The sequence below is a fragment of the Haliotis asinina genome, chromosome 6, assembly GCF_037392515.1.
Source record: "Haliotis asinina isolate JCU_RB_2024 chromosome 6, JCU_Hal_asi_v2, whole genome shotgun sequence".
NCBI lineage: Eukaryota > Metazoa > Mollusca > Gastropoda > Lepetellida > Haliotidae > Haliotis > Haliotis asinina.
In genome coordinates, this window is record NC_090285.1 from 53,358,936 (window position 1) to 53,380,744 (window position 21,809).

General features: G+C 39.0%; 1 pseudogene; it reads left to right on the forward strand.

Moving 5' to 3' along the window:
• Positions 1-19,989: 19,989 nt before the first annotated feature.
• Positions 19,990-21,809, forward strand: LOC137287952 (uncharacterized; annotated as a pseudogene).

The window sequence follows — 21,809 nt, forward strand, 5'->3', positions numbered from 1 at the left end:
AGCATAGTCACCTTTTATGGCAAGCATGGGTTGCTGAAGGCCTATTCTACCCCGGGACCTTCACGGGTCGCTCAGGAACAGAATAAGGAGGAAGACTTTTTGAATCACTCGCTAAAGGATATAAAAGCTGCAATTCTAAACAAAACACTAAGAGAGAATCTTGAAAAAGAAATCAGTATGGAGGAAATTAGCAATGCGGTTCAAGATGAAGAATAATAAAAGCCTAGGATTTGATGGATTTCCTATTGGTTTCTTTAAAGTTTTTTGGGAAGGAATTAAAAGTATGGATTTATAGATTCGCTAAAATGTATCAACCATGAATTAAATGCCTTCAAGCATTAAAGGGGGTGTCATAACCTGTATTCCAAAATCAAATAAAGACAGAACATTATTTAAAAAAACTGGAGGCCTATCACTTTACTCAACGCCATTAATAATATTATCAGCTGCTTTATTGATAAACTAAACTAAAAAGTAGTTTAGATAATCTTATTCATTGTAACCAACCTGTTTTTATACCAGGTAGCGCTTTTAGCGAAAATACAAGACTACTACATGACATAATGTTCGAAACAAGGAAACAAACATACCTGGCTTGTTAACTCTAACTGATTTTGAAAAAGCATTTGACACTGTTTCTATACGTTTTATCATGATAATTATAATGACTTTTGAAAATTTGAAAACTGCATCTTGTGTCAGCCGACATCCCCTTAGGTTTTTAGGGGTTTTTTGGGGGTTTTTTTCGTTGTTGTTGTTGTGCCTGAGATTCTTAGTTGTATGAAAAGAAAGAATGAAAACATTAAAGGAATGAAATCATTGGAGGGAAAGACACTTACTGGTGCAATAACAGTAATACAAATATTAGCAATGTACAACCTAGTTCATATTTTCAATTCTTTGCCCAACCCACCAGCAGAATTTATTACTTTGCTTGAAAAACTATTTTTAAATTCATTTGGAATCATAAAAATGATAAAGTAAAGAGGAATGTAATGAAAAATATATATGAAGAAGGACGGTTGACAATGATTGATACAAGCAGATTTATTACTGCTATGAAATTTTCAACCTTAAGACTATATTTTTAAAAATGTGAAAATAAAAATCCAAGCAACGTACCTTTCAAAGATATATTTAACTTTGGGGAAAATTCTGAAACTTATATTCTGATTGAAAATCCTTGTTAGCATGATGTGCCACAAGCATGGAACCTGTGACACAAACAACATTATATTGACCCAAACAACATTACATATTTCATAACAAATGGGCAAAAAAATGGGATTATGAATATTAGGGATATAGAATCGACGAGAATGGGTTACTATCTATAGAATCTTTTAAAGAGAATGATTATTTAAAGGGTGCTTGTTTAGATTTCAGATACTTCCTGAACATATTACCTGAATCTTGGAAACATACTTTAAAGCACTGTCCCTCTATTCAAATCTGAAATATTAATATTTCCAATTCCAGAAATATTTAGTATGAGCGTCAAAAGGCTGCAGAACTTTTTTATGATAAGCTTATTTGTAATGACAAATATCCAAACATTTGCAATAGATGGCAACTATTATTTCCCGAAGCTGACTTTGATTGGGAAAACATATTTACAGTATATAGAAAAGGATTGCAAGATACAAAGCTTTCAGTATGGATTTCTACAAGGGATTATTTACACAAAAATGGAATTGGTCGGAATGAAAAAAGTTGACAACGGTCTGTGTTGTTGTTGCACAGATATAAATGAGAGTTTGTTTCATGTTTACTAGGAATGTCAGGTAACTCAACCCTTTTGGATAAATTTAAAACTTTGGGTTAACAATTTTATCCACATCCATTGGAAATATCAAAAACATGATTTGGTTTGGTACGGAAGGTACAAACAGTCTTCTAAATCACATCATCATTGCTAAAAAGAAACATATTCACATATGCAACATTACAATTATGCTTCCAAATTTAACCTTATACATACAGGCTCCATCATAAATGGAGCTCTCTTACCCCAGTACTTCAATGACTGTATTGATTTGTACTTGACATTACCTGTACATCATCTATTTAATACATCATAATATGTAATCATTACAGTAATATTTCATCTCTTTATTATGTAACTGTATTACTTTAAGCCGTATGTATCACAGCCCTGTACTTGCATATCATATGTATTAATTTCATTTGGGGAACCAATTAAAAGCAATTAAATTACTCCAATTCTTATTATTCTAAACTTAAATCAGCTGCACCAATCACCCGTCTGAAAAGTGGGTGAGTGAGTTGAGTTTTACGCCGCACTCAGCAATATTCCAGCTATATGGCGACGGTCTCTAAGTAAGCATCGGTATGCGCAATTGGGAACCGATGACATGATTCAACCAAGTCAGCGAGCCTGATCGAGTTAGTCGCCTCTTACGACAATGGCAAGCATGGGTTGCTGAAGGCCTATTCTACCCCGGGACCTTGACGGATCCCGTCGGAAAAGAGTAAAGTTACCAAACATATGGTTACCAAACATAATAGCAGCAGAGTGATGCAACAAAGTCAATCCCAGGGAACCACGTGGTCAGTGGCAGCAGCTGTCAGGGGCAGGCCAGGGAAAGAGCTCTTGAGCTCTTGTGTACCCACCGAGTGATTTCGAGTGACCACAGGATGAACGGGGAAGGGCTTCTGAAAGAGTTCTTCGGTATCCTCTTAAAACGTGGAACGAGCAGAAGACCCTCTTGAAACGTAGTAACAACAGCGGTCAGAGGTAAACAAGTAAAATTATTCCAAGTACATGTATATAGTGTACAAGTGGCCCAGTGGTCTAGAACGTCACACATAATTGTAGACGGTCAGTACATGTTCGAATCCCCCTTACAATGATGGAAGCTTACATTTATAACACCGAAACTATACTGAACAGCAAAAACCGCAACTCAGTTTTTCGATTTTTTTATATAAAAGACATGAACGGTTACTTTTACTTGATGTCATTTTTGCGTTTCTTTTGCTGTTCAGTATACCAGTGACATCAGCAAAGATTTCTGCTATACCTGGTTCCCAGCAATTTTGACTGGTCGTCGGTGATGAACAAATGAATCGTTTGCTTGATTGCGTTCATTCGTGACAACTGCGAAACTTGCTCCTTAATATAATGTTGCAGTATATCTGGCATTTCAATTTCACAGTCAATCAGATAATAACAAATATCAGCCACAAAAGGCTTTTATCGTTTATTTCCGACAGTGTTTATTTGATGGATATCAGAAATATCCCCCAGGTCCTTTGAGCTTATAACATGTGACTGCACCTTCAATTTTTTGGATTCATATCAGCTGATGCGAAAACTAAATTTTGCGGGTTATGATACCATTTAATGTCGCGCTGGACGCAAAAGAAAGAGATAGCAAGTAAATCGTATTTCCTCTAATAAGTGCCCGAGCCAGGTGCATATTGCGCTTACTGGGTTTAATTAATTACATCTTAAATTGCTGCTTTAACCCCGACGCTTAACGGAGGGTGAGTGAGTGAGTGAGTGAGTGAGTTTAGTTTTACGTCGCACTTAGCAATATTCCAGCTATATGGCGACGGTCTGTAAATAATCGAGTCTGGACCAGACAATCCAGTGATCAACAGCATGAGCATCGATCTGCGCAATGGGGAACCGATGACATGTGTCAACCAAGTCAGCTAGTCTGACCACCCGATCCCGTTAGTCGCCTCTTACGACAAGCATAGTCACCTTTTATGGCAAGCATGGGTTGCTGAAGGCCTATTCTACCCCGGGACCTTCACGGGTCCTTAACGGAGGGAATACGGTAAATAGACCCCTGAAAATCAGACACCAGGTGCTCGTGTAAAGCAGAAGCATGTCCTGCCTACCCTCAAGCACTCGTCATTCCATTAACATGTCAGGGTTTAATGATTCACAGACTCGAACGCGTCAAATAAAAGCACACGTTTGCTCGTCATCATTCAAACTACAAAATAGGCTAATGAGATATCAATGCAAATGACGTCACTTTATTCAGAATCGAAGTGCGATTACAGTTTAGTCCAGTTTCTACAAAAGAAAAGCAACATTGAGCAACACTAACTGAGTGGCCAGAAGCAAAACAATGTGAACAGAGAATACATGCATTGATATCTGCTGTGAACAAAACTTGTGAATTATAAACAACACTTTTGTTAAACAAAAGCTGGTGTCAAGATTTCATCTCGGGAAGGCGTATTTATTCAGACAATAATACAGTTACTTCCAGAGGTTAAGTGAGCGTGTTTTTTACGCCACTTTAAGCAATATTCCTACAATAGCACGTCGGGGAACACCAGATATGGGTTTCACACATTGTGTGGGGAAGAGAGCCCGACTTTTTGTTGTGACGTGCAGACAACTAGACTACCCCACCGCTCCTTCCTGAGCCATAGATACATTACGCGCTGCACATACCTTGAACAGTCTCACTCGCTGTTTGTGTGTGCTTCCTTAGCGTACCTTTCAAGAACGTCTCGTGTGACGTGTCCTTCATCTGTACAATTGTGAAACATGGTCATGATCAGCAAATGTGACACGCGAACCTGTAATTCACTACAGAAACCCATATCTCCCATTACGTAAAAAATATAATATTTCTAGATACAATTATCCTATTCCTGCTTTTGGGAATGAAAATTACACTCATTGTCACCAGAATGGTGAGCTACTTTCAGTTCCTGGCGATCTAAAGCCTTTTTTTAGCTTCTACTTTGTCATGCACAGAAAGTTTGTTTCATGGTTACTTGATACGTCTAGTCACAGAGAGGATTTTGGGGGTCAAGACGTTTTGTAAGGGAAAACATTAGCATTATACTTATGCACATTTGTACAGTTATTTACCAACCGTTTTCATCTAGCATATCCATCAGTTCATCCACATCACGTTCATCCATGTGCTGCTGCAATTCGGATCTAGTCAGGACACCATCGCCGTTCTGGTCAACGTCATCAATACTACGTCCACTCAACAGCAGTTTCACTATATTACATAGGGTATGTTACGTTCACCATTCAGCTATGATTCAAAAAGATAAAATTTCATTGTGCGCTGGTACCTGCTGATATCACTATCTCAATAAAATGAACGTGCTTACCAAATATTGCGTGGAATGATCCGAGAGGTTTTTGAAAGGATGCTGAGCTTAATCATGATGACTTTATGAGTATGCCCAGATCAGCTAATTTACCAGTCTTACGCTCTCCCACAATGCATCCAGTCAACTTCCTCTGAATGTACTGATCTAGACATATGTTACACGGTAAACACAGATATAATTAATTGAATTTAAAGAAGATATTTGAAACGAACGTAAGCCGTTCTGTTTTCTGGTAACGTGCGCATTAACGTATGGAGGCAGATGCATCAATAGCTATGTCAACGCACCAATAAATTCTGAACAAGAATTGGTAACTTAGGCCCCCAAACCGTCGATTTTCTGTTTGTTTTGTGCCTTAAATTTATTTGGCATCTTAGAACAGAAATGCAATTAGTTCTACCACCCTGTATAGAATCATACATTTGACCTGTACGATATGTCACATCGTTCAGGAACTCGAACAAAAGCGTTCTCGTTTTATTACACAATATCTGCTGGTAGAGCGAACAATATTTTTTCAGTATCAGTACAGCACTTAAAGTTACCAACAGCGTTATTGCAGTAGGAAATGTACTTCTAACAGTACATTTCAAACTTCATCTATTGCATGCTTAACATGGGGACGAAAGCACAAACTCAACAGAAAAGAAAATATACTGGCGCCGTACAAACATAGGTACAACATAAGGGCATTTAGTAGTGGAAATGAATACGAAAAGCACGAAAGTTTCGGAGCGTATGCTTGCTCCTTCATCAGGTGATGAAGGTGAAAGGTGATCACCTATGAAGGAGCAAACATAACATCTTATTATTCACAATAAAGACGTTGACATCTATGAATCTGGCTGTTCTTATACATCCTTCGCATTGTTAGTACCTGCAGTTCCTATGATTGCTCCCTTGTGTCTTTGCCATTGCTCGCCTGTCCAGTTCTTAAAACGTCTCCACCATCGGCCTGACACGTCCGTCACAGTCAGCGCCACAATAAAAACCAGAAGCAGAAAACGCATCTGAAATTGTAAATCGAAAATAAAAACATGTTTTGAAATTCAGGGGCTGTTTTTCCCATTTTCATTCTCGTATTTTATTTAAGTATATATTCGTTACTCGGAACAAATACATCATATGAAGTCATATTATCACATGAGTTTGGAACAACCCAATACGAGTAGCAGAAAAGGCATCTGGAACTGTAAACAGAAAATATTAAAGGGTTTGTCAAAACCGGGCACATATTTCCCTTTGCTACTTTTCACCCATATACATGTATTTAATCTCATTATACCAATTGTCTGTCGAATGGAACAAATGACTTTCAGGTATTCCAGTTCGGAATAGTCCACCAGTCTTCGGCAGCACAGGAGTGCCATGGAATATTGCTGATATGAAATATTTATTTGAAACCATTTAGGCTTTTTGCACATTTTAGTATTGGTTTATTCTAGCTGTTCTGTAATACCCACGAATTGACTGGGTTGTTTTTAAGTTTGGTGCTATGGGATTGGCAATTGCAAATAGTGTAACTGTAATACTATAATGATACTCTGACTTGATCTCGTCGGCATATGGCTGAAATATATACGACGATACGACGTAGAGCTTCCACTCAACTCAATCCAACTGTAATACCCGACACCGGTCTCGTCCTTCATGAGATCTGACTCTCAATAAGGGCGATCCAACACGTTGAATCGTTATCTTCCAAAACGTGCTTGGGACCAAATCTTAGCCGAAAATCCAACTCTGGAGAATATGTGCAACTGTGCATACGTATTCATTCGCAATGCCCCCTACAAATAATTGATATCAAATTAATGCATGCATGCATGCACACATACATACATATGGGCCAAGCTGGATGGTTAAAGATTTAGGTTGAATTTACTGGTTGACTTTAAAACTTGACAAGAATGTCCATGACAAACACACCAAGACCACACAATAAAATATTTAGGTTTAATTCCAAAAGAAATCAACAACAATCGTCAGTTACGACTGTTGCATGTATATTCGATTAAATATAGAGCACTGAGTTACGATAGGAATATGCCACCTGAATACAGAACAAAATTTCACAAGGTATGATCCAGGAAGGTCCGGATTATAGGTGGTCTTCAGCAACCCATCCATGTCGTGAGATCGGGTGATCAGGCTCGCTGACTTGTTTGATACATGTCATCACATCTCCCACGTGCTTAGAGAGATGCTTATTATGTTGATCACTCATTGTCCGGTCTAGACTTGATTATTTACAGAGCGACTCAATGTCACTGGACTATTTCTGTATGCGGCGATAATACAACAAATACGGCGAATAGACATATGTAGCAAAATAATTTCTACACCCACAAGAAATTGCCTGCAAATTGTACTGTTCTCCTTCAAATGTACACGAGTACTTCACCACAATTAATTATCATACCAGTTCTTTGTGAAACGGTAGACGTAAACTACACAGCAACGGACAAATGTTCATTATACATATGTACGTCATTACGAAAGGTCTTCACTGATACCGTCCTTATTCAAATATGGTACATGCTCACAAGCATCTGTCACATACGCCATGGTTTTCATGTTTTCTTTGTGCATTGTTTACGTAATAACAATTACTGTTCCAAATTAATGCCAAAATGACGAAGTATTTCATATATAACCAAATTTACAAAAGTGATCCTTGTGAGGTCAGCGATTATCTCTGTATTCAGCAATGTCCCAGCCTTTTTCTTTTTTTTTTTTTTTTTTTTTTTTTTGTCTCATTGTTGTAATTCAGCGGCCTGCTTCCACTACCCGAAATTATTGATTTGTTTTCAGCAGTTGTACGTGAACACGCCCATGCAAATAAAATGGTCTGCGGTAATTTCAACAACCACCAGCCAGGTATAAAAAAGTGTAGTGGGACTGCCTTCACTCTTTGAGTAACAAAATGAAAGAGAAAAATAGAATTGTGCAATAGAAAAGGTTTACTTAGAAACATGTTGTTGGAATAGTAAGGCTTTCTTACCTTGTCGGATAGGAGATGATGTTCTTAGTGAGCAGGATTTGTCACTCTTATATAGACTGGACGTTGTGAAAATATTGATTTACGTAAAGCAACGTGTATCAAAAAATTGAAAATAAAATATGCACTGTCTGTTACAACAGGATCTTGATATGATTCACCCAGGTGTCAAAAGCTTTCACCCCAGGTTTTTAATAGGTGTACACATCCTCATGGACGATACGCGCCATCCATTGGTGGAAAATGAATTGTAACCTTCTGTCTAAAACGTTGTAAAAACTTGCACCGTTTGGGGTTTTTTTACGAAAAAGGATGTACAGAAAGATTTCGTCATGGAGTGTTTTTCGATGTGGTAGCCCATTGTCTCAGCGGGTTGTTTTACCTACCAGTTGAGTAAATGTAAGTTAGAATTAGACAATCACTTCCTCACTTATCTCATTTCTGATTTGGTCAAACGTGCTTAAGCAATATGTCAGTCGAAGTTTTGATACTTGCTATTTGGTGACACATGTATTGACATCAATAATGAAACTTTTAAGAGAAATAAAATGATCCACTGCCATCAAACTTAAAGAAGACAAATATTTATTGAAATCCAGCAAGTGTTTAATGATTAAAATAAACCTCATGCAAGAAACCAATACAATTCTAATAATACCTGTTTTGTAATTAATATCATCACCAAACAAAACTGACGAAAATTTCCAAAACCATTGGATGTTACATAGACACAAGAAGGTAACGAGTGGTGGCAATGGATGGATAAGGAAATTAAGGATGAAGTGTAAGAGATTGCCAAACAAGAAAGAAAGATGACAGCATATCCACCAACTCTTACACATTTGGTTTGATACTCACACGTTTATGACACCTCTCGTTCTCAGGACAAAACTGGTGATTCGCACACCAAACTGGGTTCACATGAAAAATGAAAATACACATCAGCATTAATTAAGCACCACCAAAAATAATTGACGATTGAAATGGGATCAAAACAGGGAAGACAGCCAGTTATATCTAAATACACATGCAGTTAGCATGAAATTCACGTGCTGCCTGAAATGCATACTGTTCTGTCACGGTACAAGCGACTGAGGGGTATGAAAAGGTAACATGAAGTATTCTCCATGCTGTCTTATCGACACATCAATAAGTGAACATTGCTGAAATTGAACTTTTTTGACATGCGGAGGCGTAGACTTTCTGAAAATACCAGATGACAGATTATTGGTATGCATAAAGCTGGTTTGTACTGTCGCAGCATTGGGTCCAGGCTGAATATCAATCACACTGTCATTAGTCGTCTTGTAAGGAAACATGCGGCCACTGGTTACGTCAAGGATCGTACACGATCAGGAAGGCCGGGAAGGACCACTCCACGTGATGACTGTGCCGCAGTTGGCCTAGTGAGACGCAGGCCCATGACCAATAACAAAGATCTCAGAGAACAATGGAGAGTGGGTTCGTCTCTCAATCAGCACCATCCGAAGGAGGCTCAGGTCCGCTGGACTCCATGCACGTCGTCCAGTCAGACGCCCCTCACTCACTGACACACAAGGCTCAACGTGTTTGGCGTGGTGTAATCAACGGCAAACCCATAGTCTGAGGACATGGCGCAGGATCCATTGGTCCGATGACAGCCGTTTTCTTCTTCGTGTTACTGATGTAGTGCTGTCACCATTGCTGTTGACTTAGGATTGAACAGTGAACGTTTTTTTAAACTTGTGCGTTGGAGCACAGACATTGTCTGTGTGACCATAGTTTTGGACATGATTATTGATAACGTTTTTAGTGTCGTTTTACGACCGTCAATAAATTACAGCCGAAAGTAGCAGCAGTGTTGGTAGTTGATGGATTGACACTTTAGAAGTTCAGTTAACGAAATTATAACCATGTGTTTGGTTTCCATACCATGAATGGCCAGTGTGTTGTGTTAAACACAGTCATGTAGCATGAAAATGGGTTGTACTTAATTAATGCTCATGTGCATATATAATTTTCAATGACTTTTTTCAACGTTTTAATCCGTTCCGCTAACACGGCGGTGACCTCTGACGGGTTTGTACAAGTCCCAAGGACTCTGTCGAGGGAAAAATGGGCAGCCTACATATCAATGATCCGTTCGCTCATCATGTTGACGATCTTGGTCACTTCTGTGTGGAGCACATTTTTGATGTTCCCCGCCATGATAATTCTGGACTATTGCTAAAACTCATGAAAGAACGCAGCCGTAATTTTTTCCCTACAGGACAATAGACTGATTTTGAAACATCTGTGAAATGTTATCACATCTCTCTGCGTTATTTGTCACTTTTAGGATCTCCACTCTTCCTTTACATCGCTTTAATCCATGATGCTTGTTCACAGTGTGCACCTTTTTCACCCTGTGAGTGAAGTTAGTGTTACGCGGCTTTTAGAACTACTTCAGGATTATAACGCTGTCAATAAATCTTCAATCTTCAGTTCACACTTAGTAAATATTTTAGATTCGTGACCCAATAGTTTAGACTTGAGACTCCATAACACTGTGTTACATTTTGCTTGTACAGAAGGGACTCTTAAACCTTTTGTCAAATTATTAACTGTACCAAAATAAAAACACATGAGGTGTTCATCTCAAATTATATGAATATGTTGTCGGTTTGTAAAACCTTGACAAAGTGAAATGAGGTTTGAGTATCCATTTGAACGCACGTCCTGATTGATGTGTAACGTTGCAAAAAACACAAAAGCAATACAAAATACCCAGAATTGATGAGAGGAGAGAAACAATTTAATGACGAATAAAGCTTTTTGCACCTCCATCCAGTTCTGTGAGGTGATGCAACCATGATGTGATTTTTATCATACAACAGCAGGTAGTTGCCGTAGTGTTTGCAGTCCAAAATAATCATGATGATGCTATTAGAAATGAAACTGTTTGAACATTGTGGAGACATCTGTGAATGTAATTTTTTGCCACGCAGTATAGACACTGATTTGTATCAACTTTGGTTGTTCTTCTTGGTATTGGCTGAAATATTGCTGAGGTTGGATATATTTTAGTTAGAAAATCATCCAGTCACAAGCCACATGCGTTAGAGTTGGCTGAAATCCAGTTTCCGCCAATGGATGACACGTACCGTTCATGAGGAAGTGTAGACCTACTAAACACGCGTACGCGTGAAACCTTTTGGCACCTTCAGAACTGGTGGGTGATTCATGTCACGATCCTACTGGGAGACACTGTACATGTGTGGTTTTAATAGTTTTGATACATGTGTTACCTTACGTAAATCAATATTTTCACAACATCTAGTCTATATATATAAGAATGATAAATCCTGCTCACTAAGAACATCATCTCCTATCCGGCAAGGTATATTTCAACAACACATTTCTAGGTAAAACATTGTTTATTGCTCAATTTTATTTTTCCGCTGCCATTGTGATACCCAAGAAAGGTTGCATTGCTTCATTTTTTTCAAATTTGGAATGTCGTTTTTTGACATAATGACAGACCATTTCAAGTCCTACTTCTGAAATGAGCTACCTGGATACCCAAAAACCGAAGGCTGTCTTGTTTCATTGTTTTCACATTTGGAATGTCGGTGTTGACATAACTACAGACCCTTTCAAGTCCAACTTCAGAAAACAAATCAATACTTTCGGGCAGGGATGGCACCATGCAGTATTTACAAATATTCAGCATTCCCAATTCATCTCCATGGAAACAGGTCGCTGAATAACAACAATGAGTGAAGAAGACAATTACAATTGACACTTCTCAGACTGCAGAAATAATCAACTTAGTAGATGATCGTTATGGTGAATAGGAATGATAATTTAATGAACTCGAATAGTGAAAAAGAGTAAATTATGTCGCTGTGTCTAATTAAAACTCGAATGCATCTTATCTCAATTAAGCAGTTACTTGGTCCACATAATTTCGAAACTGATTATTGAGAATTGTAAGTCTTTTCACAATGATCGTAGGTATAATTCGCGGAGCCTATTTCTTACGTCTCTGACGTGATTAGAGGATCGATTGCTGGAGTATTGCTCAAACGGCGTAAAACCATATTCGCTGACTTCATGGGATCGCTTTCATAAATTTGGATACATATGAATCTCTTCGTCATTTTGGAATTGATATTGAACTCTCTGCTTTAATTTTGGACGGTAATTGTTGTTACCTAAACAATCCGCAACATGAACATGATGGCGTATGTGATCCACAGCCTCGTAACATGCACGTGTCCTGGTAGCTTATTTGCTTTAGGATGGTTGCGACATTTCGTCCGATAATCGTAATGAAGTACATATGTATGATTAAACTTTTGTCCGTTGCTGCAACATAGCTTTACGCCAACCATTTCATAAACAACTGGTATAATCATTAAATGGGATGATTTACTCAAAATCGTGCAGATTTGTTGGAAAAATACGTACAATCGGCTGCCTGAGAATTCTTGTGGATGTAAAAATGGTTTTGTCGCATGTATTTATCCAACAATGTTGCTCTTTAACGCCGCACTCAGCAACTGCCTGACATATGTGGCGTCGGTGTGTAAATAGATGTGTCTGGACCAGACAAAACAATGATCAACATCATGAGCATCCCTCTAAGCACCTGGGAGATATGATGACTTGTATCAACCAAGTCAGCGAGTCTGACTACCACGTAGGTCGCCTTTTACGACATGGATGGTTTGCTCAATTTCAAATAAGATCAATAATAATCCGGATCTTCACGGGTCATAGCTTGTGAAATTTTGTTCTGTATTCAAGAGGCATTTTTCTATCACTACGGTGTGCATCATATTTATTCCGAAAGATTCATGCAACAGACATGATCAACAATTACTGTTGATTCATTCTGTGTATGTGTGTGTGTGTGTGTGTGTGTGTGTGTGTGTGTGTGTGTGTGTGTGTGTGTGTGTGTGTGTGTTAATGTATAATACTTGTGTCCAAGTTTTGCAGGAATGCAATTAAACAAAGTGTAAAAGCCTTTTATTGTCTAAATGCCTTCCACCAACATGTTTCAGAGAGATATTACAAATTGGCAATATTTTGTTTCGTGCGGCCGAACACTGGTGGACTATTCCGGACTGGACCACCTGTTCGTAAAAAGATGTACCCAGATCTTTAAAAAAACACGTCTTTATTTTCTGTTTACAATTTCTGCTACTGATCATTGCTGTGGCGCTGACTGTGAAGGACGTGTCAGGCGGCAGGTGGTGGTGGGGAAGGGTTAAGACAGGGTCAGCCAACCTAAAGAAAAACACAAGGAAAAACTGATAACTACACGAACTAGACGTTAAAGGTAAACGTTAAAGGTAACGTTGAAGTGAAGGTCAAAGCTGTGCCACTTTGATGAATTTTAGTCCTTGTCCTTTAAAATTTATATTAGCGCACAGGTTGTATAGCGCATATACAATAATGAGTCGCGTCGTGCACGGGTCGCACATGCTAAACGTTCAGCTGTCAAAAACAAATATGTTTTAGTCGCAGTCACGGAGAAGATGTGACATATACTCATTTGATTTCGACATTTAATTACCTTCAATCGACCTTTTTGACAATAGAGCCCAATTCTCTCCCGCGAACGAAATTCAACCAATCTGTGCAGGTTCCTGTAGTATTCATGTACATTTCCGGTGATAGATTAAACCTGCAATCGTGACAGCTCTTTTGAAAAATTAAGGCTCTATGTTTTCACAAACTACTTGCCATTTAATCTTGTCACCTTTTTTTTCTATTTTCCGAGATACAATTTGTTTTCATAGACGAGTCTGTCAAAATGGCTTGTTGTCATTATGGCTATATATAGTTCTTTTAGTTCTGTTACAAGCGGTGTCATGCAAAATCTTTTTGGTCATGATTCAAAAATATATTTAACTACGAGTAGGAAGTAGTTTTGATCTTTTAACTTGATGAAAACAAACCATAATCGAATTGATTCTCAAAGTGACTTTACACAGTGACGCTACGATTTTAAAAAAGGGATGAGGGATCCGGTGGAAATCTGTTCATGGTGACACCATCACCCGACACCGATTCTCTTTGTTTCAGTCGGGAAATCAGCAAATATTCCAGCAATATCGTGGCGGAGGACACCGGAAATGGGATTTACACATTGTACCCATGTGGGGAATCACACCCGATTCTTCGGTGTGACGAGCGAACGATTTTACTGCTTGGTTACCTCACCGCTCGTGCACCAATGAGCGGGTTAGGAAGGTAAAAGTGGTGAGTTAATGATGCGTAGCCACCTACAATTTCAGTAGTTTTCAATTTGACATAGAAGTAGAAGACTCGGAAAATAGATTCTAAATTGAAAGTGCAAGAAGTGTAGTATCATTCACCGGTGACACGTTATAAACTCTTGGCATGTGCGAGATAATTCTGATATTCTTCAACACAGTCGGCAATAAACGATAAAAGCCTCTCGTAAATAATACTGGAAACATATGAAAGTATCTCATTCATTGCAAAACTGGAATGTTATATAATCTACAGACCACTGCTGCATTTTGATTCGAGTCAGCAAAAGGCTGCGTTATATCGCAAATTAAAGACGCTACCGATTTTAGAATCGGACAGAAAATTTCTTCCACTCGTCTAACTGTTTATGATCATTGCTGAGGGTTTTTTCCCATGGTCTTAATGTCCTCTATTTATGACGGCAACATTGTCAAAGCTTTTACTGTGTTGCCCTCCACTTAATACTACATTCACTCACTTATATACAAAGGTAATGGAAATCCAATATAGAGATGCAGCACACTTACAATGGCATTATAAAATTACAATAGCAGTTGTAAGAGTGATAATGTAATATTCACTGAGCAACTGTGGATAAACAATAATCTTCGGAAACAGGCATAGGTTTGATAACCATGGTGAAAATATTATCCTTTTGATGTAGTTTGAGGTGGTCCATTTATGTAATCCTATACCTTCAGAAAGAATTCAAATCATGATGGATTAGAACATAGCTCTTACAGAAGATTGCATTCAATACACTCATTGTTCTTGACTGAAATAGTGCCGATGTGACATTAACTCACACACCCACTAATAATACACTTGGTTTCAGACTAAAAGTTTTAAAATATTTTAATATTTCCTCACCAGTCCTTACATGTGACAGCAATACATTCTTGACAACAAATCATTGTCAAAATACAACACCATGATCTAGATCGCATCTTAACAAAAACAAAGTATTACCCACAGCATTTATTGCAATGCCACATGGTCCATGGCCTTGCCACTCTTGCAGCGCCTGACCTTTAATGCCTGGCTACAGGTCTCGCCCCACAAAAGCAAGATCAGAGAACTTACCAAACACCAAATGCTGGCGATCCTGGAATATTGGAAGTGAAATATACGGACAGGGTTCTCATTATATAACCCAAGAGAATGAATCAAATCTGCCATTTGAGCTTTCTGTTCAGGGGATACACGTGAAAATGTCTCATCAAGAAGAACTAAAACATCCTGATTTCGTAACGTTGGTGCAACATTATCACTAAGGTCATCAATGTTCACATTGCTAACGCCAGCATCAGCATTGTCAACACGTTCACGCGTGTCTACAGTACTATCACTAGCTTGGAAGAGCGAGGCAATACAATTGTCCTGTTTGTCTTGGTATTTCGTAACCAATCCATATAACACAACCTATGGACCCTGATTTCTAACTCTCAGTGGTTCGGATGAAAACCCCCATGCTTTAGAAAGTCTGTTCCCAAATGTAGAAACATAGTCTTGAAGGTTGATCACAAGGTTATGATTGGGCCATTGTTGTTTTAGATGTTGAAGTGGGCCGCGCACACTATGACCAAATACAAGCTCAAGGGGCCTAAATTGTAAACATTCCTGAACTGACTCCCTGACTGCAAAAATCAACAAATGCACACCCTTATCCAAATCTGTCTCGGTCACAAAACAATAAGCCTTGATCATATTCTTTAAAGTGTTTAACGGAAAGTGGATGAAGCGGCTGTTAAATATAGCTGGCTCACAAACAGGTCAAGAAACATTTTTTATCTCCTTCTTAAAAATCGAGCTTACACCCCCTTTCAGAGATTCCACACCATACCAGGTAACATTTTTAAAAAATCCAATACAATTTGATCAATGATTACTATTACCTATATCTGTCCTATCTCTATTCTAAGATTCCGCACACTTCAAACCATAACTTTCCGAAAGAGACTGGTGGTAGCAGGATATTACGAGGGAAGTTTTACGTAAATTATTCAACCAAAATGAAATGCTAGAAGAGTTTCAATACATCTTCAGCCTGCTCTTCCTGCAGTTGTTGGTTTTCAATAATTAATAGTGCTGGACCTCTGAGATAGACACCTTGTCTGTTCTGCAGTAAGCTTGTTCTCTGGTGTACAACATCTTGTAGCTCCACAGCAATGCATGAAGCTGGTGGTGATGCTTGCTATTTATATATAGCGTGACGTCAAGCGGGACAAAGAGGGGCCAAATAATACCACGACTGTTTCACGCATGGGCGAAGGGGTTTTGGCAATACATGCCCATGCTGGAATTATGCGAATAGTGCGTACTAGATGTAGATGTACGCACTAGATGTAAACAATGCGCCAACAATACTTGATCTAGTCGTAAATAAGTTGTGCGATATTAAGCCAATTGCAAGCCGCACCATTTTCGGTCACGCATTGCCTGCCAAGTTTGTTACTTATGCATAAACAGGACTCGAACAGTGCGCAGACTAGGCTTTACGTTTTCACACATGCCATCTAAATTACACACATTGGCACAACCAACTGCGCGGCAGTGCGGGGACAAATTTAGTGCAAGTTTCAGTTTGCTGAAGTGTAACCGATTTTCGAGATGTAAACCTTTCCAGACAAAAGTAACCCTCGACTTCACCTCGTATAGCTCCGATGCTTAGAAACTGTGTAACATAAACGTCTTCCTTGCACAGTCTTCTAAGAAATAGTGTGAGTCGAAATGTTTGTTGTGAGCCCAATGTTTGATACGCTGAAAACCGTGTTCGATTCCCTACATGCGCACAATGGGTGAAGCCTGTTTCTGAAGTGCCCCACAATGATATTGCTGGAATATTACTAAAAGCGGCATAAAAACCATACTCAGTCAATGAATCATGGGCGTTAGTAATGTCAACGTGTGGCATATATGGTTGGTTGATGCGTCGACTGGGGATCAGCTCATGGATAGGATGACTGGAGAATTAGTTCGCTATTAGATCAACAATACGTTGACGAAGACAAATGCATAGTTTAGTTGTTCAAACTTCTTTAGTTGGTTTCACAAGACATGACAAACAAGTATACATGAATGAGGTGAGCGGACTTCCAGCTCAACCCCAGGGCCTTTCCTGCGTGCGGCATGATCCTGCGAGCGGTCGTCCCTACGGAATGCCGGACAGTCGAAATGCCGGACTCCACACTTACATCCCACATCTCACGTGCAGTATAGATGTGAGCATACATATATATAGTTTTTAACAACAATAGACAGGCAAAGATTCAACAATGGACAGATAGAGAAACTAATAGCACTTCCTTCTACAGTTGATGTGATGGCAGACACAGCCAAGGGGGATGACCAATAAAGGCCATAAATGTCATATACAGTAATTAATGGAAGTGACAAAGAGGAACAAGGTAGCTGACAAAACAATGTACTCTGCGGTAGTGATAAAGATAAGATTGCAGATTGAATAATAATAACTACATATCATATAGCCTGGCTACATATTCCTTTTTGGTCTGTAGAAATATTTGGACAGGGCTGTCCTGAAGTAGACCATATAACAGTAATTTCGACTCATCAACAGGCATCCGTGACTGGTCTTCTCATCCGACTGAAACCAGCATCTCAAGTTAAAATGGCCAAGGGATTTGTCACGTAGCGCTGCTTGTTTACTATTTAATGCTGCTCTCATCAATGCACTTCACGACAAATTCGATCCTGCACCAAGCGACCGTGCTAAATTGCTGGTAATACATATCAGTCTGACAGTGTCGTTATACCACTTAACCGGGCAATTGTACTAAAAATACCTACCTAAGTATTTTTGCAATAATCCCTCAGTAGAGACATCCGCTTGAATCAGGAAATCAAGTTATAAACCCATTACTTGGAAATTCACCAAATATATCAAGGAAGGTTTATGTTTGAGCATATGAAATCATGTATATATTGTACTGTTGCCATGTGTAAACGCAGTTTACATTGTAATATACCTGATTTATATATATGTCCTCTGTGTCACAACGTGGGATTTATGAGAATAAATTCTTCCTCCTCCTCTTCTTCTTCTTCTTCGTATGGACATGCAGCTTCTCCGTTGCAGAAGTTACGTTTCAGTGTAGATGCGAACGCCGTTATCAAGTAATATACAATACTTTTGGCAAAGCAGTTATATACACGAGTACCGTTATGTTCTACACGAGTAAAGTCAAGTTTGTAAAGCTGACATACAGACGGAAGATGATGGTGCTGTTTACACAACAGACCAGGTTTGATATAAAAGTCTTATTCGACTACATGCGTGAGGAAGAGAAATTGCAGAGCATACTTCTTGAGTGCCGATTTGGTACAGATTTTTACTACACCATTATCAACCTCCGTCTCTCTCACACACACTATATGCATAAAGTGATGTTTTCATACGTTTTACTCTCTTTTTTTAACAATATGTATTTTTTATCATTGACCCATTTGTAAGTTTATCGGGAACCTGAAATTCGTTGGACTCAAAACCGAAAGACGGAAGTTTCTCAGGGATTACCTGGGAGACGTAGAGCCAGCATATAATGCCACTTACACAGAGCCATGTTGTCCGTGTGAAAAAAAACCACCTGTCGGAACTACCTGGCAATATTGTGAGTCTGTTTATATTTCCCTTCATTTATCTTAAACACCGTTCCTGATAATTGCCAATTGTGACCGCAGTCTGTTACGATCAAAATACGTTCATGGATGAGATACATGCATACGAAGGTTCGAAGTTTATTAGTGTTTCAGTCCATTCACAAGTGACTGATAAATGCCTAAGAAGGATCTAAGTTTATTATTTATGGGTACCTTCACAGGTGACAGATTTATGCATACGACGGATTGAAGTTTGACCCTCATCCCACCAAGTTTTCTTCATATCCATTACCGCCACAAAGGCCTATGAGGCCCGGTCACTAAGTTTCTATTTATTTAATGAAAGTAAAAATATGTGGAGGTCTACATTTGTACTGGTTTATTGGTCACATTCTCGTGTTTTCACTTAATAATTCAGAATAACAAAGGAATAAGAAAAATGTCACTCAAACAGATGCATTCAGAACTTCAAGCGAAGTTTGCTTCTTCTGCAACATCGACGCCACCGTTTGTTGAGGTGTAGTGTAGACCTATGCCTGGCTTCTGCTTTGCAATTTTGTTGACATCCTTGGTTGAAAGCATTGTGCTCAGAAGACAAACGCATCTGTTCATTTTGCACATTTCTGTTTGTCCAAAGGAAAGGGCTACACAAGCCCAAATTAACCAGTCTGTCTTTGCCCCCTTTTCCAAGATAGGGAATACGACTGAGTGGGAGAAATGATCCAAAGTCCACGATCCAAAAACCAATTCAGACCATATTTACCTGGCCTAACTGGCATGCACTGGATAAAAGAGCATCTACCTCTGTGTGACACCAACTGACAGACTGCCTCTGTATGACACCAACTGACAGACAGTCCTGTGCAACATGGTCACAATTGATGTTTTACTGCACACGTCCCGAGGACTTATTCCTACGTGTTTATATACGTTATTGGGGTGGCGGTATTGAATGCCAGACTCTCCCATCTTTACCTATACTATCTGAACAGTCCCTGATGTCCCTAACACTTTCATCATCAGCACCACCACCATCACCACCATCACCTTTCAGCAGAAGGCGTGACAAAAGGTGTGAAAAATCCCCTCAGAACCAGCAAAATATAACACTGACACGTTTAATATTTTCAATGATACTATATAAACAAAGGCAAAAATATATAGATTCACAGGAGAGGTTTCATATACAATACCAGTTAATATGTGTGTATCCGTGTCGACAACACGGCAACTAGCCTTCATATATACAGGCAACTTTTCCTGAAAGTTCGAGCACATACGACCATCGCCATCAACGAAAAATGCTCTAGAACAGTAGTAGTCTCCCAGAAGTCAAAAGTTAATCAAAACACAAAGTCAAGGGGGGGGGGGGGGGGGGGGTAACTCTAAAGCACTTCCTTAACTTCCTGCAGCCAAAATACTAAAAGTACTGAACATTTATGATACGAAATGTGACCCATAAAAATTGGTGAATATCCAGAATTGGTGTTAGCTCCCCTCACTAAGCTCCACAGCCTGTACATAGACGTTGACCATTGTTCTTTAGGAAGCTTAACAAAGGAAACATTCTGGGGTTTAAATGGAACAGCACTCGAGGTACTCCTTCTAAACCATTGTCACCATTTAGCTTCTTGTGAGATTGCTATTCTTGAGCCTTTGTCCCACGTCAGACATCTGGAACTAACCAACAATGGAATAGGTATCCATCCGGTTTTACGTTTTCTTTATCCCTTCGTTGGAACGAACATGACCAGAATCTGGTGGAACACATCTGAATCCATAGTTCGTTCCCAGGAAGACTGCATGATTTCTTTTTGTCTCAGATTTTTGTTTCAGAGTTGTCTTTACGTGGTAACTGCATAATTGCATAATTAAAACAGGTTCTCCATTCGTGAATGTGTGGAAGTAGTCAATTTCTCACAAACCAGTCTCATTTGTTGTCATTTTTCTCCCAAACTTAAGATATCTCGACTTAAGCCATCAACGCCATGTACACGATGGAACTGAAAGCTGATGGGAGCAGGCAGAGGTGAGGGATGAACATCACCCTGATGCTGCCCCCAAATCTTCAATACTTTGGTGCAACAAACTCTTTCATCCTACCAGAAAGATTTGATGAAATCACATTCAGAAACACTGAGATGCAAACAACAACATGATATTATTCGTGTGAAAGGGTTTGGAAATGTAAGTCGTGTGTCGACTCTCAAACTCAGTGTTACTGGCGCCTTTTTAGTACATTTCCAAGCGTCAAATCATTATCGTTGCAATTTGCCAACGATGAGCTAAGAACTATATTCAGTTCCCTCTAACTGATGGAATATTTGGATCTTTCATTAAATGGACCGCGGTTGTTTCCATTCATCCTCAGTCAAACTAGAATTGTTCATCTCATTCTTTTGCAAAAAAAAAACAAAACAAATTTGACACAATTCCCATTGTAACCAAACATTTCCCACGCCTTCGTCTTCTGAACATGACTTTTAATATGATAAGACATTTGGACAGGTTTACACGATCTGACTTCCTCAGCTGAATGAAAGTCACATTTGATGGCAACATCTTTTCGTGTGGCTGTGACACCCTGGACTGATGGACTCACCAGTAGTTAAAGAGTCTGACAGGAATTTCACTTGCATTCAGGACAATGGACAAATGACAGCAACTGCTGAAGCTGCTGTTGATTCCGTATGCATCTATCCTTTATGTACTGGCAAATGGACCCTCACAGTCGGTCTTTTTCACGACGACCTTAATAAGATACCCTATTTCCAAGAACCCAACTAGATTCAGAAACATTCTCATAAGAATTCTGTAG